The following is a 26671-nucleotide window of genomic DNA, read 5'->3' on the forward strand; positions in this document are numbered from 1 at the left end:
GCAGCGGAATTCTGGACTGATTGGAGACGGTTAGGATTCTTTTTGCTCAAACAAAGACAAAAGGCTGTTACAATAATCTAAGTGAGATGAAATAAAAGCATGAATCAGTATTTCCAATTCAGATTTAGACATCAATGTAGTCCTTGTAATCCTTAGTTGAAAAAGGCAGTTACTAATTAGCTGCTTGAGAGTGTTGCTCTAGCAACATCGCAGAATCAAAAATAACATCGAGGTACCTGAGGCTTGGCTGAACAGAGGAGCCAAGAGAACCAAGATGCTGCTTGATTACAGATATTTGGCTGTCGGGAGCAATAATTACCGTTTCTGACTTCTCTGAGTGCAGCCGCAAGTAGTTGTCACAAAGCCATTGTTCAATGGAAGCTAAACATTTTATTAAAGAGAACAACTTTTGGACTTCCATTGGCTTAAAAGAGCAGCAGAGCTGAATGTCATCAGTCTAGAAGTGATAAGACACATCAGGGAACTGCCTAATTATAAGTCCTAGAGGTAACATGCACAGGAGCAAAAGAATAGGTCCCAGAACTGAACCCTGCGGTACTCCACACGTCAGATGTGACATAAACTGATTTGCACAAAAGTTAAAAGATCTATTGGAGAGGTATGACTGAAACCACTCCAGAGCCACAATTTTAGCTTAGAGATAAGCCTGTAATTCTTAAGCTGTGTTAGATTTGAACTGCTGTTTTTTAATATTGGCTCAACAACAGCATACTTACAGAACCTAGGCACCACACCTGTTAAAAGAGAGGTGTTGCATATCTCTACAACAGAGGGGCCAATGGCAGAGAGAACATTTTGAAAACAGTCCAGCAGGTAGAATGTCATATGGACAAGTGGTGATTTTCATTTTATCCAGCAGAAGTGAAAGATCATGTATGGTCATTGGGTTAAACACCAACAGTGAATGAGGGGGAGGTGGACCAGAGACACAAACAGATGGTATTGAAGGACAAACGCTCATTTGGACATTATTAACTTTATCCACAAACAAATTTAGAAAGTCATTACTGTCAGATACAGAAGACATGGCTACTGGGGGGACCATGGGGGAAACAACAGAGTTTATGGTTTCGAACAGTATCTTGGGATTTCTCTTGTTTGATGAGATTAGCTGAGAAAAAAATTCAGAAATTGATGACCTTACAGCCATTGCTAGGATTCATAAGAGAAAAAATAGAGATAATGTTTTGAAAAAGAGAAAATATCCAGTGAGCCGAAGTTCTCTGGATAATGATGCCTTTTTGATGCTAAAGGTCAGAGACTGCTTAGTTTACAGGTTAGCAATAGTAACTCAAATGACCAGTTTTTGTAAACAAGGTGAACAGAAGAGCATATTTTAACACACAACACATCCAACCTTGAAGCAGATGGGCTATAGAAGCTGAAGATTATATCAGATGCCACTACTTCAGTTAAACAAAGAAAACTGAGCAAGAATTCAAATTGGTTTACCAAAATTGGACTAAAGAAGACTGGATAAAGCTGCTGCGATTAGTCTTGATTTTTGTTGTGACATTTGGATGATAGGACAAGAAGTTGAAAGCCTAGATTCATTCTTCCTTATACCAGTAGTTCAGTCTGGTGGTCGTAGTGCAAGGGTGTGGTGCATAGATCATTCCGCTCTCGTCTATTTCCCGTCACCTCTGGTGTACCCCAAGGCTCAGTTTTAGGCCCTCTTCTCTTTATAATATACATCCTCCCTCTAGGTACCATCTTCCGCAAATTTGATCTTCAGTTTCACTGTTTTGCTGATGACACCCAGTTATATCTCTCTTGCAAACCTGATTCCTCCTTCCCACCTTCTTCCCTTACAGAATGTCTATCCGAGTTAAAATCCTGGTTTACCTCTAATTTTCTAAAGCTCAATGAGGATAAAACTGAGATCCTCCTTATTGGCACCAAATCCAACCTTTTGAAGGCAAACCATTTCTCACTCACCATCGATAACTCCACAGTTCTCCCTTCTCCTCAGGTTAAGAGCCTTGGTGTCATCCTAGACAGCACACTTTCTTATAAATCACACATCAATAACCTCACCCGTTCTGCCTACTTCCATCTACGTAACATTAACAGATTGCTTCCTTCTCTTTCCACCCAGTCTACGTCCATTCTTGTACATAGTCTTGTTACCTCCCGTATTGACTACTGCAATTCTCTTCTGCATGGTCTCCCCCAAAAATCCCTCCATAAGCTTCAACTGGTTCAGAATTCTGCTGCTCGCATTATCACCAGAACCCCCTCCTACCAGCACATCACCCCTGTTCTTCAGGAACTTCACTGGCTCCCTGTGAAATTCCGGATAATTTTCAAACTTCTTCTGCTCACCTTCAAGGCCCTTCATAACCTCGCTCCTTCTTACCTTTCTGACCTGTTAACCACCACTTGTTCTGCCCGTTCACTTCGTTCTTCTTCTTCTGTCCAGCTTACTGTACCTTCCTTCCGCCTCACCACCATGGGAAGCAGAGCTTTCAGCTGCTCTGCTCCCAGGCTGTGGAATTCTCTGCCCCCTGAAATAAGAAATATTGGTTCTCTCCCCCAGTTTAAATCCCAACTCAAAACTCATCTGTTCAAATCTGCATATTCACTGTGAATACACTGTTTGTTCATTTTATCTTGTGCTTTATTTTATTGTTCTTATTCTGCCATTGTTTTACTAATTGTTTTATCCTATTGTAAAGTGTCCTTGGGTGACTTGAAAGGCGCTCATAAATAAATTTATTATTATTATTATTATATTTTCTCGACAGACTTTAGGCTTCTCAGTACTGATTAATCGATCCATCCAATTAAGTATTGCCTAAATGCCGCAGCACACTTGAGTATTATAAGCAACCATGACCATTCCTTTATGTCCACACTGTATTCATCTTCTTGTGGCTGCTTCCAACAAGATAATGTCCCACAAACCTCAAATAATCTCAGACTGATCTACACAGTCACCATATCTAAATCCAACAGAGCAAGTTTTGGATGTGTTTGAACCATAGATTTGTATTCTGGATACGCAGCTAATAAATCTGCAGCAACCGTGTGATTTTATCGTATCAGTATGGACCCAAAGTCTCAGCACCTTGTTTAATCTATGACAAAGTGAATAAAGGCAGTTCTGAAGGCTAAAGAAGGCCCACCCAGAACTAACAAAGTGTACCTAAGAGATTTAGGTTGTAGTCTAGTGTACTGGATTAGTGGTAGATAGTTCAACGTGACTCTGAATGGATAGGTGGTTCCAACAGCTCTTACCCTTATGCCCTCAAAGCGTGACAGGGCTCTTAGTGGCCTTAGAGCTCGTAGGGTTCTCAAAGACTTCATGGGACCGAAATTATTAGCATCTAATGTGTTGGCTACTAGATCGGCAAGTGAGATCTGGAAAAAATACAATTACAAATACGTTATAAGCGGCAAAGATATATTAAACTGTGTGTTTCTGTCTAAGCAGCATTTCGATGTACATTAGCAATTAGGAAGTCCAACCAGCACCAGGCATTTGAGAAATATTTAGCAAATCCATATGCCATCCACTTCACTAACATCTCCAGAATAAAAATGCAAGTGAAAATTTTGTCTGCAAACTCCAAAACTGTTTTAATAGTCTTCCTCTGCTCATTGTAGATATCTTCAAATGCCTAAATGTGAGGAAAAAGACAGGTAAGTGTAAATACAAATGGAAAGTGTATTAATGCCAAACATGCACATAATGAAATTTCCATTAAAAATATCAATAGTACTTTGCAGACAATATCTTAGGATTTGCTCCAAAACAGACGTGAGAACAGATCACCGAAAGAGACTGATTTAGTAATATTAAATGAAAAACGTTTTAAAAATGAACAGTTAAGAACTGCCTGATCCTGATTAGATGCCAGATGTTTTTATGTAAATACTTACAAGGGCCCCACTGCTAAGCAGGATCATGAAGATGATAAAGCTCTCAAACCAGTTGTGCTCCACTATCTGATAACAGGTTTTTCGTAGTGCCCACCATATTTTACCCCAGCCCACATCTACATTTACTTGACAGCAATGGAACGCCTGCACACAGACTGAAAAGAGACAATGGTTAGGATGGTTAGAAATGGTTAGAATGGTGTTTTAGACATGGAAAATGCAGATTCAAATTAAAACTAAAGTTATAGCAGGTGTTAGTTTCACCAGCAGAGAAACAAGCATTAGGATCTATATCATCTTCTAATTCAAAGTCTGCAGAATTTCCTCTCTTTCCAGCTGGTACATCATCCACTGTGCTTGCATCTGAGCAGCTGAACTGTCCATCATCAATGATAATCTGTGGATGAAATCAATAGTGTAGATGAAAATCTTGGATGAGCTGATATAACAAAGCCATTGAGTAAGACTAGTTTCACAAAATGACAGATTGTTCTGTCATTTTAGTAGTAATTTTAAATAGTTGTACAAAAAACACCTGAGGCACTGGCTGCATTTTTAGGTAATTATTTGTATATGACTTTGCTATTTTCACAATTTGTGAATAAGTGTTTAAAATTTACAATTTATATTTGCATTTCAAATTATGAAAGTGGTTTGATAAACATGTTAGTGGTTTTTACAGTAAAAAAATTTTTTTTCCTAATTGGATTTTATGTTTTTTGGTTGATTTTGAATCAAGTGTGTATGATACATGTCATTGCCATGACTAGATTTTAGGCTGATCCCTTCACCTTTACTAATGAAATACCTAACTTACGCCAACAACAGTGTTCTCTTACACTATGTGGTTGCATTGCGTGTCATAAATAACTTTTGTAAGGCTTGGTTTAAAACAAAAATCAGGCATCTGTAGAGATTTTTGAGACCAAGAACATCCTTACCGCAGGACATCCTGCTACATCTGATGAAGCACTGTTGAAGTCCTCAGTATCGGGTTCTTTCATAATCATAGAGATGGTGACAGTCACACTAGGGTTGTTGATGAAAGATGTTAGGGAATCATTGCTTTTGGTGCTGACCATGTATTTGTCCCCAGTTTTTTCTACGCCGATCACCTCCCCATTGCCATGGTTTAGGATACTGTTCGGCCCTAAAGGTTTGTGGAGTTCATCCAGAGATTTTTCCTCATCCTTCTTTTGTTTCTTCTCTCTAAGGCAGGCGCTGCTGCAGCTAGTGCTGAAGGAAATGCTTTCGTATATACGTGTAATGGCAATTTGCAAATTGTTTGTTTCTTTGTCATCCATTGCCCATGCTAGATTGTCAGTACTGAATGAACTCAGCAGCAGGGCCAAGAAGAGGTTCAGGACCTGCCAGGTAATGACATGGACAGGTAAAATTTATATTGAAACTATTATAAACTGATTACAACAAAACACATATTACTGTAAAACTGCACTATGTACAATTACTTAAATAAGAATTACATTTTTAATCAGTTTAATGAGTTTAAATTAATGAATTGACCATTGAAAGTTTTACCACAAGGTTTCCTATAATCAGGATCATCATGTAGAAAGTGATGCACATGTGTTCATTAACCACTGTCATACAGTCCCACATGGTTTCTATCCACTCTCCACAAAGCACCCGGAAAACAATGAGGAATGAATGGAAGAAGTCATTCATGTGCCAACGAGGAAGAGTGCAGTCCTCAGAAATTTTACACACACAGTCCTTGTATTTTTTTCCAAATAGCTGCATGCCCACCACAGCAAAGATGAAGACGATAATGGCCAAGACCAGTGTCAAGTTGCCCAAAGCCCCCACTGAATTACCAATTATTTTGATCAATTTATTTAGAGTGGGCCAGGATTTCGCCAACTTGAATACTCTAAGCTGTAAACAAAAACAAAAAAAGTCATTACCTAACTCACAAAACACCAGAACATACAGACCATGATGTATAGTGGCAAGAAGAAGCAGGTGAGTCCTTTGGAACTATGTTTAAAAAGTTGGGAAACAACCTTTACCCCAACAATTGCAGTTTCATGGTCCCTCTGTCCTTACGTTTTCATCTGTCTCTCCCTCTTATGCTTTCTACCTCTCCTCTATCCCTGTTTGTGTGTGTATTGGTGTCTTGGTTTTTGTGTAGTGGAGGGACTCAGCTCAGGTTCCTGCCTTCTGGACATCCGCTGGTAAGCTGTCTTTGATGAACTCGATGGAGTCACTACTTAAGGGAGTGGCTCAGTGGCAGAATCAGAGAGACTGTATTCATCCCACAGCGAAATTGAGTTGTGATAAACAATTAACATAGCTTGGCTCCTACCTTTGTGATTGTGCTACTTGCCTTTATATAGAAAAGCTTTTCTATCATTTCTGCAGAATCTGTGTGCAGATTCTGTTACAGAGAAGCTTGCTGGAAATAGGTGACCTGTTTAGTGTTCTTGAGAAGCTTTGTATCTGTGTGGATTCCTGGGGTCATATTATTTTTTAAACTTTACCAGTGCATTCAACACCATCAGGCCACTCTTTCTGGGTGGACTCTCTAAAGGTGGTGTCACTGAGGTAAATGTTGTCCAAGATAAAGGAAATACTGGATAATGCCTCCCGCCCTCTCCATGTCCTGCTTGCCACTCACAGGAGCACATTCAGTAATGCTGGGCATACACTGTGTGATTTTTGGCCCATTTTGAGCCAATTTTTCAGTCGTGCGACTGTTTTGGTGATCGGCCTGAGTTTCGGCTTCATCGTGTGTCGTGCATCATGTAGTATACATGGTGTAACGAGAAGCGATTAACACCCCACGACCAGATCCCGATCATCAATCGTTTGGTCGTAAGAAAATCAAACCTGTTTGAAATCCTATCAGCTGTCTTGAGGTGGTCAACGCATCCTCTCACACTGCACACGCGCAAACACAGAAATGAAAGTGAAAAGACGGAGCAGCACGGCAGTGCAGCGTGTGATCTGGACACAAGCAATGAAAGCACAACTTGTAGAACTTTGGCAAGCTCATCTAAGCCGTTTTGATTTGGCCTGACAAAATTAGTTGGATGAGTGAAAGACAGTTAGGGAGAGAGAGAGAGCGAGTGACAGATTTTGTGTTATAACCTTCATGTTAGGGACGCACAGTGTGAGCACTCAGGTCGCATCAGAGCATTGGCCCGTATAGTGTGAGACCCTGCATCGTGACCTACGAACTTTTAACCCCTGCGAGTCAATCGTACAGTTTGAGCAGGAGCTGAATAACGTGACTGAAAAAAATCGTACAGTGTATGCCTAGCTTGAGAGATTTAGCTTGCCCAAATGCACCACAGAATGCCATAGCCACAGGCAGAAATAATTTTAATCAAGTACACACTGCAATAGGTGAACACCCTCAATATCACATCCTCAACAAAGAAAAATTACAAAGTCAATATGATTAGAAGGGAACCTCAATCTCAACTATATATATTTAATTTTAGGCAATATACTGGGATATTTATAATTAGAGGTATTTGTATTAAAATCTATTTTGTTATATTTTGCAACTTTGTAATACATTGTATTATTTAATTTTGTTTGGTTACTTCTCTTAGTGTCTTGGATCAGTTGTGACCACATAATTTTCTTTGGGATTAGTAGAGTATTCTCGTTCTGAATTTGATCGCCATGAGATTACAAATTCATTACACCCAGTTGCAATAATTTTGTTCATGTCTCCAACGACTATTTTCCGTAGTCTAACTGTAGCATTAGGTAACATGACCAAAGCCAACTACATAATTGACATGTTGCTGAGTGGATGAAAACCAATCAAAAACTGTCACAGGATCCAGGGAGGCTGGCCAGGTGCTCCCAGTTGTGCTGATTTATGAAAAATTTATACATAGATGCTAACAATTCCAAAGGTTTCACTTACTACTGCTTGTTATCGTAGATGTGCATTTATAGACTTACCAATCGGAATGATCTCAAGATAGTCATATTCTTCATTTTTTCCAAACAAAGCTCTATCAAGCTTAAACTAACAATGATCGCATCAAAGATATTACATTTCTTCTGAAAGTAATAGAATGGGTCCAGTGCAATAACCTTGAAGACCATTTCAGCTGTGAAGATGCCGGTGAATATCTTTATGCACACACACACACACACACACACACACACACACACACACACACACACACACAAATAATGAACACTGATAAAATTTATATTTGATTTATATTTGATTAAAAATAATCAGCTCTTAATTTGACTTACCTTATTACCGATATTAAGCATGCTTTGGAACCCATCACTCATTGGATAATGCTCCATGGCCATAAACAATGTGTTGAGTGCAATGCAAATAGTAATGAATAGGTCCATAAATGGGTCCATCACAATTAGATGAATGATTTTCTTGAATTTCAGCCACCCTGGGCACCACTCCCAGATGAGGAAAGTGTAGGCAAAATCGTACCACCAAGTAGGACATTTCTGCCTTGACTCTTCAAGTTCTGATGGCAAAGTGATGAAAATTTTTTGTGTGAAGCTACAATGACATTGTAGATGTAGTCAAGACAAGAATGGCAATTCATGCAATTGTAAAAAAACACCTACCCTCTATTGTGTCCGTAATTACACTAGTGAGACTTTGAGGTCTCTGTCTGGCCTCTCGGCTCTTAAGAAAGTCCATATATTCCTGGCTTATTCCTCCATTACTTTGCCTGTAGTCTGTGTCAGTAGTGTCAGCCTGGGGATAGATTGTTATATATGAAATGTAACCATACAAAAAATGTGTTGTATTTTGCCATTGATAAACAACAGCACTAACATAAATCACTGTCAGTGTCCCACTCATTCAAGTGACTACTTCAGTCTCAGCTGACTGCAGGTTTCCCCAACCGTATAAACAGTACATTTGCACAATAAATGAAAATAGCCCACTCTCATCGGCCTGCCTCCCTGTCTCACCACTGGAACCTTTCTGGAGTGGATCATTCACATACTCACCAAGACTTTTATGACCTTGCCTCCCCCTCTCACAGACCTCCATCTGCAGACAATGTAAGCCATGAAATATCCTCAAATGGATCTACCTCTTCAGTCTTTTCCTTACTCTTTTCTAACTCACCTCTCCTGTTGTTGCAGTGACTGATCACTGGTCCTCCCACTCACATTCCTGACCCTATATTCCCTTTGACATCTCATCTAACTCTAGGACCCCGCTGACTTGCTCATGTCCACCCCAGTTACTCACAGTATTTATCTTGCATCTCGGTTATCAGTGTCTAGTTCCTGTTCTTGTAGATAGCATCGTTTCTGTATATGGCATAGTTGTAGTATTTTTGCCCATGTCATAGCTCTGGCTCTAGCTCATGTTCCTGTGTATAGTCTTCATAGTTATAGCATTTTATGATCGTCACAGCTCAGGGTTTGTCACTGTTCTTAGTAGTATTTTGCTCTTGCCCCTGTATATAGTACCTGCCCCTGCACTAGTGTTGACCTACATATTTAATACCATAATAGTGTCACTTAACCTTGTATATAGTCGCTGTTTATGTTCACAAGCACTGCCGCTGTTCAAGTCTTGTGAGTAAAAGTCATGTCACGTATCTTGAGCATCTCTGTTGAATCTGTCTTTTGGGTCCAATCTATGTCTGATGGCTCGCGCTGTGGCAAGAAGTCACTTTCATTTCTCCCACTGAAAATGCTACGTCCAGATGAACAGAATCAACCTTTTGGGACTAATGAATGAAATTCTGCTTATCATGCATATAAAAAAAGAACATTCTACAACTACACCTTTGGCTCACATAACTGATGACTTAATAAGTGATATTGAAGGAATTAATTATGATGAAGGAAATGACCTCCTAGCCCATTGTTCCTTCAGTGGGCTGGTTTCAGTCATTATGCAAATGTACTGTTTATAAGATTGGGGAAACCTGCAGTCAGCTGAGACTGAAGAGGTCACTTGGCTGAGTGACAAAATGTTTCTCCCACTGAAAACGCTACGTCCAGATGAACAGAATCGACTTTTTGGAGAAGCGATATTGAAGATAAAACGATTGTTGGAACAGTGTTGCTAGATCTGAGCGCAGCGTTTGATGCAGTTGATCATGAAATCTTATTGGATAAATTAAATTGTTTTGGTTTTGAAAGGTCTGCTGTTCAGTGGATTAAGAGTTATTTAACCAATAGGCAATTTGCTGTAACATTTAGTAGGGGTAACTCTGTGTTACATCCTGTGAGGCTATGGGAGTGTGGGGGTTGGGTGTTTGCCCGCTCTCTCCACCTCCTCCTCTCTTGCCACTCCTACCCCCTCTGTCTCTCTCACTCTCCTCTCTCCCCAGGACACAGCTGCTTTTGATTAGCCTCGTTTGCCACTTGGGCCCAGTCAGCAATCACCTCTGAGGCTATATAAGCAGGGGATGAACTGTGAGTGAGGTGGTTTTTCCCCTCTGTGGCTCTACACTTTTTTCTGCTAGGTTTTGTACAGACAGCCTCCTTCGACTAGTGAGTAGACAGGCTTGTGGGCCCTGAGAGTGTCTCCCCGCGGCGAGGAGTAAAGTAGGAAGTGTGGAAAGTGCGTCCCTTATTTGTTAGGTAGTTTTTTCTTTTGTTGCTGTGATTGTTTCCTTTGTTTCTTTGGCATTATTGGTAGAATGGCGTTGCTGGCTCTTTAAGTTAAGGTTATTTGTAATAAAACTATATTATTTGTAATAAAACTATATTATTATAGAGCAACTCTGTCTGTTTTCCTTTTTATTCTATTTCCGGACCCATTTGTTACTGGTCCCCACACTCACATCCCTAGACCTCTTTGTGGGGATGTAACAATGTGGGGGCTTGTCTGGGAAATGAATGGAAGGAACAGCGACTAAGTTTTGGTGTGTTGTTTGCCGGTCACTTGTTTAGTTGTATCATATCTACTACGTTCTCTCTCCAGTTAGCACAGGGGAGTGTCTAGCTGAGTGTAACCTACTCCTTCAGGCACTCATTTTTTTATTTTGCCTTTTTTATTTTTGGAGTAATCCCGGGTGGGGATTAGTTCCCTGTCGGGGGTAGGCTTGTCAGTGCTTTGTGCGCCTGGTGCACTCCAGAAGCTAAGTAGGCTAAGATTTTAGTAGGCAGGTCTGGGGAGAGGGTCGGTGGTATTTTTATTTATTGGTTAACCCTGTGGCCACACACATTTTGCACCCGTCTTTGATTTGTGTGTTGGAGGTGGTTCTCATTTGTTATTATTGTTAGCCTGGGGTAGTTTTTTTGTTGTTGTGGTTTTTAACCCTTTAGAACCGGTAGGAGCGGACACGCTTCATTTTGCGTAACTATTTTTAAATCCCGGTAGCACTGCAACCACGTGAGCTAGCGCTATAATTTTTTTTGCATATGAAACCGGAGTAATTGTACTTACATCTTATGCCATCAGCTTGTCCTCGGTCACAGTTTCCTTCCACATATAGCTTTGCAAAAACTGCATAAAAAGCGCTTGTAGCAACAAAAACATAATATTCCAGAAACACGCTTTGCCGATCCGATCAGCTGTTTGTAACACTTCCTACGTCCATCAGCGCGAACTATCACATGACCGCCATGACCTGCCCGAAACCGGAAGTGACGTCATTTTGCGGAAATGTAGTTTTTTTTTTTACCATCGTGGCCTCATGAGCTTATACTTGTGTTTTTAAAAGTTATGTTTGACTTCATGACTTTCTGTGTCGTTTCTGGGATGCTTAGGACTCATATTTCACTGCTGGAAATAGTTTATTTTGATGCATATGCTGTTATTTTGCAAATTTGCACTATAATATATTTTTTCGTTTTTCCTGTAGTATATGAAAATTGGTGTATCTCAAAAATAAAACTATGAAAACACTCAAAATAAATTTCCTTTGGTGGGAAACTAGTTTGTGCAACTTTTTTGTATTTACAGTTTTGAGGGATAAACCTCTTAAATTTCTCTAACTAGAAATATATGTTAAAAAAGCAAAAATGATTTTCAATTTTTTTGTAGTTTATTGCACTTTTTTGCAATTTATGTAATTACTATGCACTTAATGCATACATATTATAAGAATTTGGACTATAATGATTGTATTGATGTATAGCAACTTGAAATGCTCCCAAAAATTGCACTACAGCATGTAAAATATAATATAAGCTCTGGCGGAGTTCGTCCTATGGTAGGTCTTAAAGGGTTAAGAAAGAGTGTTTTAAAATATTAGATGGAATCACCCAGGTTGCTGTAATGAAAAATATTTAGATATTTAAAGAAAATTATTTATTCATTATTTATAATAATTTATTTATTTATTATTAACTTATAATTAGAGTACCATCAGGCAACTCAAGAATTATATTCTACTTCAATTAGACTGACTACTTATTTTTCTCGTACAACTTGTATTTGCTCAGTCCACTATGAAAGTTGATTGAAAATATCATTTTCTTCATTTTGGTGACTAGCCCCTCCGACTCAGTTTGTCCTCAAAACTGCTGCTATTATTAGCCCACATCCTAGGCTTCACCATGGAAATTATTAATATGCTGCAGGTGGTGATGATGATCATTGTGATGAATTATTGGATGAACATGCTGATGATGGCATATACAATTATAAAAAACTTAAAAATTTTCATAAACAAAGAAGATGATAAGGGCAATGAGAAAAAAATTTAAAAGTTATCTCAAATGGCTACACATAATTCAGAACTGGATAGTCAGATTATCAATCCAATTGCTTTTCCTGCCTGTCAGGAGCCCAGCAAGAGGTGACAAAAGCCAGAGAATCTTCTTGTTGACAAGGGTTATAAAGGCTTTCTGATTAAAAACTCATCACAGAGTAAGGGAATTTGTGTTTGGTAATTTACTTTTTTGTTGTAACAATGCTTCCAGACAATAAACCTGACAGTAGATGAAACAGGAAATTCCTAATTTTCAACATTAAAGTGTCAAAGTCATTGTAAAATATCTCTGTTTAACCATCTGGTATGTTTTCTGTTTTCTTTTGTGACTAAAAATATTGGTTCATGAGATTTACATTCATTGAATTCTATTTTTATTTACATTTTAAATGGTGTCCAAACTTTTTGGTATTAGGTCATATTGTAATTTACAATGCATGTAGTGAAGATGCAGTAATGAATACCAGTAACAAAGTGCAATAAAGTAACCAATGAAGAAGTGAAAGGGACTTTAGAACTGAAAAGATCACTTATATAACACTTTCATATCACATCATACCACATAGGAAATTACCTGATGTGTAGATGACCTCCTGCAAGCCGTCTGTATATTGTCTTTTGACTCAGATTTAGGAGGCTTACTCTCAGCCACTTTCTCTTCTTCCTTTCTTTGTTTTCGCCTGCTGCGTCTCTCCTTTGCCCTTTTGGAGCTCATCTTGAAGGTCTTAGAGAAACTCTCTTTGCCACCAACTTTATCACTGGTCTCGGTAGCTCCTTCTTCAGCAGCAGCTATTGCTGCCTAGAAGTGGGAAGATAAGACAATGATAGTACACGGGGGGGGGGGGGGGTGCGCAACGATACTCGTATCGATATTGAACCGTTCGATACAGTGCTTTCGATTCGGTACGCATATGTATCGAACAATACAAAATTTTTAATTTATTTTATCTTTCTTTAAACTTTCCTTCTGACGATGCTGTCTGTGTTGAGCGCTCAGTGGATCTGCGTTCGACAGTGCAGCCTAGGCGGAGTAGTCGAACGCAGATTCACTGAGCGCAGGGCAAGCTAGCGAGACAGAAGTTAAGCTCTCCTTGCAACATGGCAAATTGAACCTCCCCCACCCTCATTCAGATGTGGCGTTTGGAACTATTTTGGTGTTCATGTGACATATGACCCTGAAGGTAAGCGTGTCATGGACTAAAGTAAAACAGTATGTTGGATGTGCCACACAATGCTCAGTTACATGGGTGGGAACTAGTGTGTTAGCGCAGTTAGCTCATTAACGTGTTGACGCCGTCCAGCCCCATGCACGGGGCGATCCGCGGTAGCTCGTTAACGGAGATTTGCAGTGTTGTGGCTTTAACGTCATTTCAACGAGATTAACGCTGACAGCAATAGTGGGAACACAACGAATATGACTGCACATTTACTCCGACAGCATCCTAGTGCAAAGACAAGTGGAAGCAGACAAAAACAACAAGCACGCATGCTACAAACTTTACCCGAGTCATTTAGACAGCCGTTAGCACATGATTCTCCTTATGGGGACCTGATATGTTTAATATGCTGCTGAGAATATAACCCAGAAGAAGCTTATAGTATAGCTTTTATTTTGGAAAGAGACATTTCTCTGTAATAAACTCTTTTCCAAAGATGAGTGATTTCTCGATCAGATAGATTTATTTTTTTTTATTACTTTGTTGTTTCAGCAACATTAAATGTAAAAACTGTACGTTTGAGTTAAAATATATATTTATAATTTTAATAAATGACAAATTAAAAAGGCATGAACATTTTTTTGTATCGAAAAAATATAGAACCGTGACACCAAAGTATCGAACCGAACCGTGAATTTTGTGTATCGTTGCACCCCTAATATATATATATACATATAACATATATATTACATAATATATAAATATTCAGCACTTGTAGGTTGCTTTGCTTTCACTCTTGTGTCTAGTTCTTCCCAAACCAGCTCGATGGGTTTCAAGGCTGGAGACTGTGGTGGCCACTGCATGTTTTCAAGCTTATCGTTTTGTTCGGTATTTCTGGCATAACTTGGATTTGCATAATTGTATAATTCACACTTAGGCGCATATCAGAGGGTATTGAATGGCGCTGCAGAGTGCTGTGGTAGCCGTTTTGGTTCAGGGTGCCTCTCACTCTGTACAAGTCACTGGCCCTGGATTCAGGAAAACAGCCCAGACCTTCGCAGTTATTCCTCCATTTTTGACAGTTGATGCCACATACTGTGGAATCATCCTTTCGCCTACTCGATGGCATACAATGATTCTGTGTGATGAATCTGAGATTTCAAATTGTGATTCCTCAGTCCATAATACCTTTTTCCATCCTTCAGTAGTCCAATGTCATGGCCCAGGCAAGCCTCTTTGTCTTATTCTGATGTCTTAGCAATGGCTTTCTTGCTGCCACACGTCCTGTCAAACATACAGCTCGAAGTGGTCTGCTCTGAGAGCCGCTAGTCACTAAGCGTCACAGTTGCAGACAAGAAAGATTCTTTAGTATGAAGAATTGGATAGCACCAGGCCCTGACATGATTCACACCTACTGGCTGAAGAATCTGACTGCACACCATGAACATCTTCCAACACAAATGAACCAGCTACTAGTCACAGGCAGACACCCAGAATGGATAACTGAAGGCTGGACAGTTCTGACCCCCATGGACCCCCAGATGGGAACAGTCCCATCAACTACCAGCCAGTAACCTGCCTTAGTACTGTATGGAAGCTCCTGTCAGGCTCCTGTTCATCATAGTGGCTAAGATGAACAGGCACATGGCTCAAAACATGAGCAAGGCACAGAAAGGTATTTGCTATCTACCAGTAGCTAGTTTTAAACTGCTTTGGTATCTCAGTGCCTCAGTTACCCCCCTTAATCGTGGCAGCCACCTGCCCTCCTCCTCCTTCTCCACCTCCACCCATGCGTGAGCACACCTTACCTGTGCCTGAAAAATTTTCAGGGGATTTAGATAAGTGCAGAGGCTTCTTAACCCAGTGCGACTTGAGTTTTCGCCAACAGACTCAAGCCTATGCTACCGACGGTGCCAAAATTGCTCTTATGGTACAACTCATGACTGGGAGAGCACTGAAGTGGGCTCAGGCAGTGCTGTGTTCCAACCCCAATGTTTCTTATCCTGACTTTCGGACCAAATTCCGCTGTGTTTTTGATAAAGGTTCTAATCCGGATGCAGCTGCTCACCGTTTGTTTTCATTAAAACAGGGCAAAAAGAGTGTGGCGGATTTCTCTGTGGATTTTTGGATCTTGGCTGTGGAGACTGGCTGGGAAGAAAAAGCACTTCGGGGGCATTTCTCAATAGCCTCAATGAAGGACTCAGACTTGAGTTGGCCACCAAAGAATTACCCAAATCTTTGGATGCTTTGATTAATATGTGTGTCAGCCTTGATGACCACATGCGAGAATACGGAGGGCGGTCTGAGGAAGCCCGCAGGGCAATAGGAAGCCCAGGTGGTTGGCTGAGCGCTTCTTCCGATGGGGGAGGAGAAGGGTAGCATGAGCTTGAGGAGACGGAGGAGGAGCCAATGCAGCTAGGGCGAGCTAGATTCAGCAAGCCGGGGTGGAGGAAGAAACGCCAGATGGGTGAGTGCTTTGCATGCGGAAAGAAGGGGCACTTTGCAGACTCTTGCCCATCCCGGCTGAAAGATTCGGCCCGTCAGTAGCGGCGGGGTTACTAATGGGTGCGACCGGAGATGTGTTACCCCACCTCAGCTGCCCCACCAAACTTATCTTTCGGTCCATAACTCATTCCTGTAATGCACTAGTGGATTTAGGGGCGGAACAAAGCTTTATGAATGAAACTTTAGCCAGGAAATTGGGGGTCCCGCTTGTTTCCCTGCATGTTCCTTTACATGTGTCTGCCCTCAATGGGGAAGTGCTGGCCAAAGTCATGCATCGCACTCATGAAATCACGCTGGTTCTTTCTGGTAATCTTGTTGAAAAGATAAGTTTGTTTCTGTTTAAGGCGCCTGATACTCCATTGGTGTTAGGTTACCCGTGACTTCAACGTCATAACCCTCAGATAGATTGGGCACAGGGTAGTGTGGGGGGATGAAGTGAGTGGTGTCTCAAGCAGTGCTTACGGTCAGCTGTTCCCAATCTGACGCCGACAACGGCGAAGGACTCTGTCTGTGCTCCTCATCTCTCTGTTGTTCTGGCTGAGTATCATGGTCTAGCTAAAGTGTTCAGCAAGAGTTTGGCCTTGTCGCTTCCGCCTCACCGACCTTATGATTGTGGCATTGATTTGCTTCCAGGAGCTACACTGCCCACCAGCTGCCGGTACAGCCTGTCCAAGCCTTAGCGCCACTCCATGGAGCGCTATATTACGGACTCACTCTCGGCAGGCATAATTCGACCGTCCACTTCCCCGCTTGGGGCAGGATTCTTTTTCGTCGAAAAGAAAGACAAATCCCTTTGCCCCTGCATTGACTTCCGTGGTCTCAACAAAATAACCATCAAGAACAAATATCCTCTCCCTCTGCTAGCATCCGCATTCGAGTTGCTCCAGGGAGGCACCATTTTTACTAAGCTGGACCTTCGCAATGCCTATTATTTGGTTCGTATTCGAGAAGGGGACGAGTGGAAGACCGCATTCAACACGCACTTGGGCCATTTCGAATATTTGGTCATGCTTTTTGGTCTAATCAATGCTCCAGCAGTGTTTCAGGCTATGGTGAATGACGTGCTTTGGGATTTCATTAACCACTTTGCTTTTGTGTACTTGGATTATATTCTCATTTTTTCCAAGACTTGTAAGGAGCATGTTGAACACGTCCGACTGCTTCTTCAACGGCTTTTGGAGAATCACCTGTTCGTCAAAGGTGAGAAATGTGAATTTCAAGTCCCAACAGTGTCTTTTCTGGGGTTTGTGATTGACCGGGGACAGTTGAGAGCAGATCCTGCTAAGGTCAAGGCAGTGGTGGAGTGGCTGGAGCCTAAGACCCGGAAGGCACTCCAGAAATTCTTGGGCTTTGCTAACTTCTACCGTAAGTTCATTTGTAACTTGAGTACTGTGGTGTTGCCGTTGACTACTCTCACGTCTCCTAAACAGCAATTTGTGTGGTCACCCCAGGCCCAACAGACTTTTGTGCAACTGAAACTGTTATTCTCGTTAACCCCCATTCTCATTCAAGCAGATTTATCTTGACCCTTCACTGTGGAAGTGGACGCGTCGGATTCTGTTGTGGGAGCAGTCCTTTCCCAACGAGCAGAAGGTAAACTTCATCCCTGTGCCTTCTTCTCCCGTCGTCTTTCCCAGGCAGAGCGTAATTATGATGTCGGGGATAGGGAGCTGCTGGCGATCAAGTTGGCCTTGGAAGAATGGCACCACTGGCTGGAGGGGAGTGTGCATCTGGTGCTGGTCTGGATGGACGACAAGAATCTGTCGTACCTGCAGACAGCCAAACGCCTCAATGCCCGGCAAGCCAGGTGGGCCTTGTTTTTTACTCACTTTGATCTTGTCATCACTTACAAGCCAGGGTCACGTAACACAAAGCCAGATGCCCTCTCGCGCCAGTTTGCTCCCAGTGGGGAGGAGGAGGAGAGGACTATCATCCCGGCCAGCTGTGTGGTGGGTGCGGTGACGTGGGAGATTGAGAAGTTGATCAGGGAGGCTCTGCAACTGGAACCTGATCCCGGTTCACCCCAGTGGGCTGACAGTATGTTCCCACGGCTGTCCGTGGCAAGGTCATTCATTGGGCACACACAGCTAAGTTCTCCTGCCACCCGGGTAAGAAACGTACCATCAAGTTCTTAAGACTCTTGTTCTGGTGGTCTGCTCTGGCGAAAGACGTCCAGGAGTATGTCGCTGCATGTACCATCTGTGCTCAGAACAAAGTTCCTAGCTCTCCACCCTTGGAGGATGGCGGAACGGAACAAGAGCTTGGCAGACCGTCGCCGCACCCCGGCACCCGCTTACCAGGTTGGCCAGAAGGTATGGCTCTCAACCAGGTACATTCCCCTTCGGACTGAGTCCAAAAAGCTGGGTCCCCGCTTCATTGGGCCTTTCCCCGTTCATTCGGTCCTCAATCTTGTGACGTTGAAGTTGTCTCTGCCCCACAATATGCGGATTCATAATGTGTTTCATGTTTCTCAGGTGAAACCAGTCCAGACCAGCCCGTTGTGCCCACCTGCTGGTTCCCCACCACCTGCCCGGATTATGGACGCTAGGCGGCGCGGTAGGGGCTTCCAATATTTGATGGACTGGGAGGGGTATGGTCTGGAACAGCGTTGCTGGGTGCCGCAATCCGCTATTCTCGATGACGATATGAATTCCGCAGGCAGCACCCGGACAAGTTTGGTCAGTCGCCGGGAGGCTCCCGTTAAAGGAGGGGTACTGTCATGATCCGACAGCCCTCGCCAGGCTGCCTCCATGTGTGTTATTGTGTGTGCGTGTGTGTATTGCTCCCTCCCCCTCTCTCCCTCTCTGTCTCTCTCGTAACGGGATTGTTTACCTCCGAGCGATCTATGCTTTTATTAAACATTTGAACATAATACAACACAAACTCTCGTAGAGGATATAAAGTCAGAGAGATACATTTTTTGAAACGACCAGGACCAGGCTAGTACATGTGGAGTGGCTGTAAGAAAACGACATGCAAGCAGAGCGTAGCAGCCAGCACAACAAATTTGGATCCTTTGCTCTTAGTTAGCGGTGAGTGCAGCGCATGTTGCATCCAAACGAAAGGGCCTTTATGCTGTGCAGCGTGAGCAATGGTCCTGGGTCAGCCCGGGCTTTGTGTTAAACGGTGTTGGGAAGGTTACTTTTATTCCACTACAGATTACAGAATACATGCCCCAAAATGAATTTTGTAACGTATTCCGTTATGTTTCTAAATGAGAGTAGCATATTCTGAATACTTTCGATTACTTAATATACTTTCATGCTTTCTACAACTACATGAATGTACTATTGCTGTATGATTTATTACTATTACTGAAGGCTACTTGCCAAATTATATCTTGGGAAAAATAAAGGAGTTAGTCAGTGTACCTGAGCTTCCTTATATTGCTCTCTCAGCTGTTCAAGCATGGCCTGAAACTCCTCCTCCTTCTCCTGAGCTTCCTTTTTGACAATCTGGTTCTCCTCGTCATAGGCCATAGCTACAACACCCAGGATCAGGTTGATCAAGTAGAAGGAACCAAGTAATATTACAAGCATAAAAAAGATCACATATGGCTTCCCAGATGTCCGCAAAGTCTGGAAAAACAAACAAGAATTTGGTGTTTTTACAGTTACTTAAAATACAGTATTGATACTTGGCATATGTGGCTATAAAATTCTACCCTTTCACAGTGAATACTTTCTATTTTAGAAGCTCTCAAATTTGAGGTGCCTGTAAATTTGTCACTTTCATTTTTTATAAAGTAATCATCAAGTCTCAGATGTGTGGCAGGCAGGAATTAGACCCAAAATGCAAGACTCTGAAAACAATGTGTAAACCTCGAACAGCTTCGTTGCCAAAGTCTTATTACAATAAGAACTTAAATTCAGAGCACATAATCTGACCAGCAGAAACTGAAATGGAAGAGGGATGCACACAGTTTGGTTATTGTTACACTGTCCCTCAAAGGGGAGTCTGCACACAGCAGGTAATCAGAGAGATGGGAAATAACAAGGAACTAGGCTGAACAGAATCTAACTGACGAGACAGAGGGGAAGCGAAATTGAACATAATATACTTGAAGAAGGACACTAAATAAATCAGGAAATGAATGAATGAATGCAAATAGAATGAGACCAAATAGAACACAGAGAGACCAGACAGACACAGGAACATAGCAAAGGATAACAAAAACATGGAGACTAGACAGACTACAAAAGGAGACGCTGATGACAAGACAGAGGCAAGACCAGAAAAAGCTAGCTAGCTAGCTCAGTGCTTTCAGCAGGTGACCATATGGCTGAGAGCGGCTTGGGCCAGCTTGGGTTCGAATCTGACCCGCAGGTCTTTGCCACATGTCTTCATCTCTCTCCCTCTGCTCTCCTGTCATTTCTTCACTGTATCTGTCAATAAAGCCCGAAAAGGCCAAAAATCTAATTATACAAAAGAAGATGACACAAATTTTTGAGCTCCCAAAAAAGTTACTCTGATTCTTCAAATCTCAGCAAACACCTCGCATGCTGCCATGGGAATGTGGGATGACCGCTGCGGCACCGGGCAAACTTCCACCGGCCCCACCTCAGGTAAACAGGTGAAAATAAATTTCAGAATGACAGGACTTTGTGCTGTGGAATCTTTGATTTCATTTATTTTTTGCTGTGCTTTACTTGCATCTATTTGAAAGAGTGAGTATAAACACAAAGAATTAATGTATTTTATATTCTGGAATATGCACAAAATAGGTTTAAATGTTAAAGAAATTTCTTCAAGTCAAAGACTGTTGCATATAATTTAACTTTTGCTTGATGCAATGTGCATAAAATTAAAAGATTAAAACTAATTAAACAACTTTTAAAAAAATACTTTTTTTTTTTCAATTTTATATGATGGATTATGCAGAAAAAATTGAATTGGCCTGAAAGGTCTATTGCATTAATACGTGATCAGGTTGTGTATCATGTTTTTTTTAAGTAACTAAGTATTAAAGTAAGTAATTACTTTTGAAAATAAGTAATCAGTAAAGTAACAACATTACTTTCTTGGATAAGTAATTAGTAACTAATTACTGTTGTCAAGTAACTTGACCAAAACTGATGATGACTGGTGAAACGTTTCTCCCACTAAAAACACTACATCCTGATGAACAGAAGCAACACTTTTGGGATCTCCTTACCTGACTTATTGGGCATGGATCAAGATAATGTTTGAGCTTAATTTCCTAGAACAAATAACAATGAATAAAAAACCCAGTTGAGCTTGGTTCCAAGCCTTCTTTGGCTGGAGTAGAAGGAGTAGTGTTCTAGACATCTCATCTTAAGTCTATATTTTAAGCCTACATTTTAGAGATTTTAGCATTTTAGAGACATAAATGAGGACCTTTTAACAAATGTGTTCCCATGTGATGATGTAATCTTGTTTTTTAATTCAAATATGCTTTTATAATTAAATACTGCCCCCCCCCCCCCCCCCCTTTTTTTGTGTATATTTATAGTATCCTTCTTATGCATTTCATGCATGTGTTACTTTCAGACAGGTGGGGGTTTTGTCACTTCCCCCCCTCCTCATCATTAATGATCTAGTCCAGTATTTACTTGGGTGCGAATTAACCAAATAACCAATACGTCAGCTGATCTATCTATGAAGTTTTGACTGGTTAATTTGAAATTTTTTCTGTTTTTGTTTTACTATGACCCTGATGAAGGCCACAAGCTGAAACGCGTTGGTCAATTATTAAAGTTGTTCATCTTCCCTCAAGTGTTGCTGGTGTTCCTGCATTGTGAATTCTTTCATCCTCTCCATGCACCTTGGAAGTAGGTGAAGTTGTGCCAGAAATTTTTGCTGCGATTTACCAAAATTATATTAACCATATTAACCTGAAGTATATTCAAGAGTAACAAACCTACAAGAAATTTAGCAAAATATAAAACTTATTAAATAAATACAGTTAGTTATAGTGACAATTACAATTATTTACAGTGACACACTAGGCCATTCTCATAAAATCCATCCACCATGCTAGTATAAAGCTTTTGTGTCAACCTATGTTTCATATCATGACTGAGAAATACTGTCATTAGAGAGCTTGTTAATAGTCTCAATTTTGCTACTTAATTGTAAGAAGTGCTAAAAGTGAGAGTGTCATACAGAAACCTCTAAATATTATCTTTAAAGAAAATATGGTGGTGGATGAATGCTTTTCCTGCAAACACAGCAAGCCCCACCTCTTTATATGGCGAGAGAAGGAGTAATCTGAACCTACAGGTTAAATGTCTTATCAAAACCAACCAAACATGTTCTCACGGGGTAAGTGATCAGCAAAAGAAATAAAATAAATTGAATGTTAAATGTAAAATTTTATATTACAACAAGGGATTTTATTAGAAAACTGACCAATAGCCTGAATAATGCAAAAGTTAAACACACTGAAAATTTACCAAAATGAGCATTACTAAAATTGTACACAATCATTTTACATTTTTATTGTCTTTTAGTTTCCCTTTTTAGCCTACCTGCTGATACAGCTTTTCCCAACAATCCTGTGTCATCAGTCTGAAAAGAGAAAGGAAGGCCCAGCCAAATGTGTCAAAGCTGGTATAACCATTGTCTGGGTTATTTCCCTCATTTTTGCACATATACCCCTCTGGACACTTCCTGCAAGAAAAGATCAGTTAAGATCTGAAAGAATTGTCAATGCAATACTATGAAAGAATGCATGAAACAACACTAATTCCATAAAAGTTGGGTGCTGAACAGACCAGTTGCTGGATTTCTGGGAAAGGAAAGTTGTCCCATTTTTGGCTGATTTAGCATTCTAGCAATCCTACATCTTTGTTGTTGTATTTTTCATTTGGTGATGTCCCGAATGAGATTTATTTCCCTCCTGCTACCTAGTAGATAGCAGAAGTTACAACAAATACAAAACATAACAATAAATAGACAATAATAAAATAAAAATAAATAAATAATTTTAAAAAATGTGCAAAATGTAAATAAAAACAAAACACAATGATTTAATTACATTCATTGTACTGCATTCATTGCCTGGCCAGAAAAATGTTCCTCTACTTAAAATTGACTTGAAAGACTTTGAATATCTTATCATCCACATTACGTAACCCTCAAAAGATTCAGACAATCTAAAGTGTTTAAGGTATAAAACAACGTAAATTAGAACTCATGATCTTCAGGCATTGCAAAAAAAAAAAAAAAAAGCATTCATGATTCTGCCATGGAAATCACTGCAAACACTCCCAGACATCATTGTCATCCACAAATAAAAAAAAGAAGAAGCTGTCTGTGAACATGATCCAGAAAATGTTTTACGATTTGAAAATGAGCAGTGTATGCCCCCATCCACATGGCATGATGTTCAGGGAAGGCCTTGCATATTTCAGCTGAAACAGCCTACTTGCAGTCTAGACCTTTCACCTATTGAAAACATTCTGTGCATCCTAAAATGAAAAAACAAACAAACAAAACAAAACAAAAAAAGACTATAAACAATATTCCTCTCCAGAATTTCAGCAGCTGGCCTTCTCAGTTTCCAGACATTTATTGATTATTGTTAGAGATGAGGGGATGTTACACAGTGATACTTTTTCTATTTTCTGTTGTAGATAAAATATATTTTTATTACATTAGAAATTTACTGCAGTCTGTTTTTTACACATACACAATACTGACATTTTTGTAAAACTGGGGCTGTACCAGGATTGTGTTCATTTTGTATTTTATTCAGTTCTCTTATAACTGGAGAGCCAACTTGCTTACCCAGCTCCAATGCTGCTGCCACAAAGTAATGGATGATTTTTGTTGTCAGGCAGGTAATAGTAAAGACCTGATGGGGAAAGAAGGAAAATAGCAGTTATTTATTATTGTATGCAATTCATGGGGAGACTATGACAAGAATGGTTTGTTAGAAGTCCAAAACAATACATAAAACAGCAGAAGTAGAATTAGGTTACAATTATGCAATGTAGAAGACAACAAGAGTGCATCATTCTTGTATTGCAAATGTTTTATTGAATCAGAGAAGAGTGAAATACATATTAAGAGCTTAACATACACAGCCCAACAACAAGCTATTGGGACGTTTTGGCTTCTTTGTCATGGTAAGCTGTGTGGCAAGCAGGATGAACGTCCCAAATGCAGGACTCGTACATGGAAAAGTAAACTCGAAATGGCACCTTTATTTACTGGGAAAAATAATCCATGAAATAAACTCACAAAAAACAAACCAATACTTGAACACGGAAACTAAGAACTAAACACTGGGAGGCTATAAAACTAGGAAGCTGGAAACTGGAGAAGAAGGATGAAAAAACCAGGAGCACGAAGAAAACACATAGCAAAGAGGGTATGACACGACAACAGACTGAGGAAAACACTGGGCTTAAATACATACGGGAGTAACAAGGGAATCTAACACAGGAGGAGAGCACAGCTGGGAATCACACATAAAGACACAGGAAGGAAGCAAAACTGAACACACTGCACACAGGACAAGGAACTATCAAAATAAAACAGGAAACATGAGACATTCATAAAGACCCAGACTTGACACTGGGACATAGAGACATGACTGATGAGGGGAACAGAGGGAACATGAAACACGGAGATGAGAGTAACTAAATGTGGCACAAAGGGAAACTAAAGGCTACAGAAAAGTATATAACACATGGAGACAAATAAGGAAAACATGAATAACACTAAATCAAAGAATATTCATTCAGAGCCTGAACACAAATACCGGGTTGCAGACCCAGGACCTTGACATTCTTACTCTATGGCCCACGATTTATTTGAATTAAGAAGACATCTATCACTATTACTATCAAACTATTTTGGTACAGTGACCACCAAGCTAGGTGAGTGGCTCCAGCAGATCCCAGGAACAACATCCAAGGTCTCTGCTGGGAAGAGTGCAGTCCTAGAAGCAGCAAAGATACTGATCAGGACCCTCAAGCTTTCTTCTTCCTGATTTTGCTCTCACTCGGTATAGCTACATTTATCACTACAGCTATCTTCCTCTGCTTGCCCACCACTACTACACTACCACTCAAAAGTTTTAGAACACCCCAATTTTTTTATTGAAAAATATGCAGATTATTGTTTCTTTCCACTCTGAAATGAAAGCATACTACAAATAAGCACAACTCTGAGGCTTGACTCAGATGAATTTTCTCTCAGCAGCAGAGGTAGCTCTTGGTCTTTCTTTCCTGGAGCGGTCCTTATGTAAGCCAGTTTTGTCGTAGCGCTTGATCAGCTACAAATACCCCCACATATGGTGGAATGGTCTCTTACATAAACAGGCAGGGGGGAGCATGCCACCTTCTCCTGTTAAAACTGACTCTCTCTCTCTTATATATATATATATATATATATATATATATATATATATACACACACACACACAGGAACATCTGTGCCGAGTATAACCTGGAAGTCCCGAGGTCAAAATGGGAGATGCCCCCAAGGGTGGTGGAGAATGACCGAGCTAAGATCCTGTGGGACTTCCAGATACAGACAGACAAAATGGTGGTGGCTACCCAACCAGACATAGTGGTGGTAGACAAACAGAAGAAGACGGCCGTAGTGATCGATGTAGCGGTTCCGAATGACAGCAATATCAGGAAGAAGGAACACGAGAAGCTGGAGAAATACCAAGGGCTCAGAGAAGAGCTCGAGAGGATGTGGAGGGTGAAGGTAACGGTGGTCCCCGTGGTAATCGGAGCACTAGGTGCGGTGACTCCCAAGCTAGGCGAGTGGCTCCAGCAGATCCCGGGAACAACATCGGAGATCTCTGTCCAGAAGAGCGCAGTCCTGGGAACAGCTAAGATACTGCGCAGGACCCTCAAGCTCCCAGGCCTCTGGTAGAGGACCCGAGCTTGAAGGATGAACCGCCCGCAGGGGCGTGCTGGGTGTTTTTTATATTATATATATATATATATATATATATATATATATATATATATATATATATATATATATTAGGGGTGCAACGATATTCGTATCGATATTGAACCGTTCGATACAGTGCTTTCGGTTCGGTACGCATATGTATCGAACAATACAACATTTGTAATTTATTTTATCAACTTTCCTTCTGACGATGCTGTCTGTGTTGAGCGCTCAGTGAATCTGCGTTCGACTACTCCGCCTAGGCTGCACTGTCGAGCGCAGATCCACTGAGCGCTCAACACAGACAGCATAGTCAGGAGGAAGAGCGCAGGGCAAGCTAGCGAGACAGAAGTTAAGCTCTCCTTGCAAGATGGACCTCCCCCACTCTCATTCAGATCTGGCGTTTGGAATTATTTTGGTTTTCATGTGACGTATGACCCTGAAGGTAAGCGAGTCATGGACTAAAGTAAAACAGTATGTTGGATGTGCCATGCAATGCTTAATTACATTGGTGTGAACTAGTGTGTTAGCGCAGTTAGCTCGTTAACGTGTTGGCCGTCTAGC

At 40.9% G+C, this 26671-nt stretch overlaps 1 pseudogene across 1 annotated transcript in view; it reads right to left on the bottom strand.

Annotated features, from left to right (window-relative positions):
• The window catches only part of LOC146651187 (sodium channel protein type 2 subunit alpha-like), a 40256-nt pseudogene that overhangs the window by 5434 nt on the left and 8151 nt on the right, over window positions 1-26671 (bottom strand). Inside the window, exons 7-19 of the transcript XR_014908038.1 lie at window positions 23978-24044; window positions 22717-22858; window positions 19597-19803; window positions 13138-13362; window positions 8497-8629; window positions 8155-8393; window positions 7849-8022; window positions 5446-5802; window positions 4848-5273; window positions 4171-4303; window positions 3907-4061; window positions 3471-3644; window positions 3262-3384 (exon numbers count right to left, since the gene is read on the bottom strand). The product of XR_014908038.1 is annotated as a sodium channel protein type 2 subunit alpha-like (transcript). The remainder of the gene's footprint in view (window positions 1-3261; window positions 3385-3470; window positions 3645-3906; window positions 4062-4170; window positions 4304-4847; window positions 5274-5445; window positions 5803-7848; window positions 8023-8154; window positions 8394-8496; window positions 8630-13137; window positions 13363-19596; window positions 19804-22716; window positions 22859-23977; window positions 24045-26671) is intronic.

Source organism: Rhamphochromis longiceps, linkage group LG16 (genome assembly GCF_057381845.1).
Source record: "Rhamphochromis longiceps isolate RC_006_pf linkage group LG16, R_longiceps_female_GT1.1, whole genome shotgun sequence".
In the NCBI taxonomy this organism is placed as follows: Eukaryota; Metazoa; Chordata; class Actinopteri; order Cichliformes; family Cichlidae; genus Rhamphochromis; species Rhamphochromis longiceps.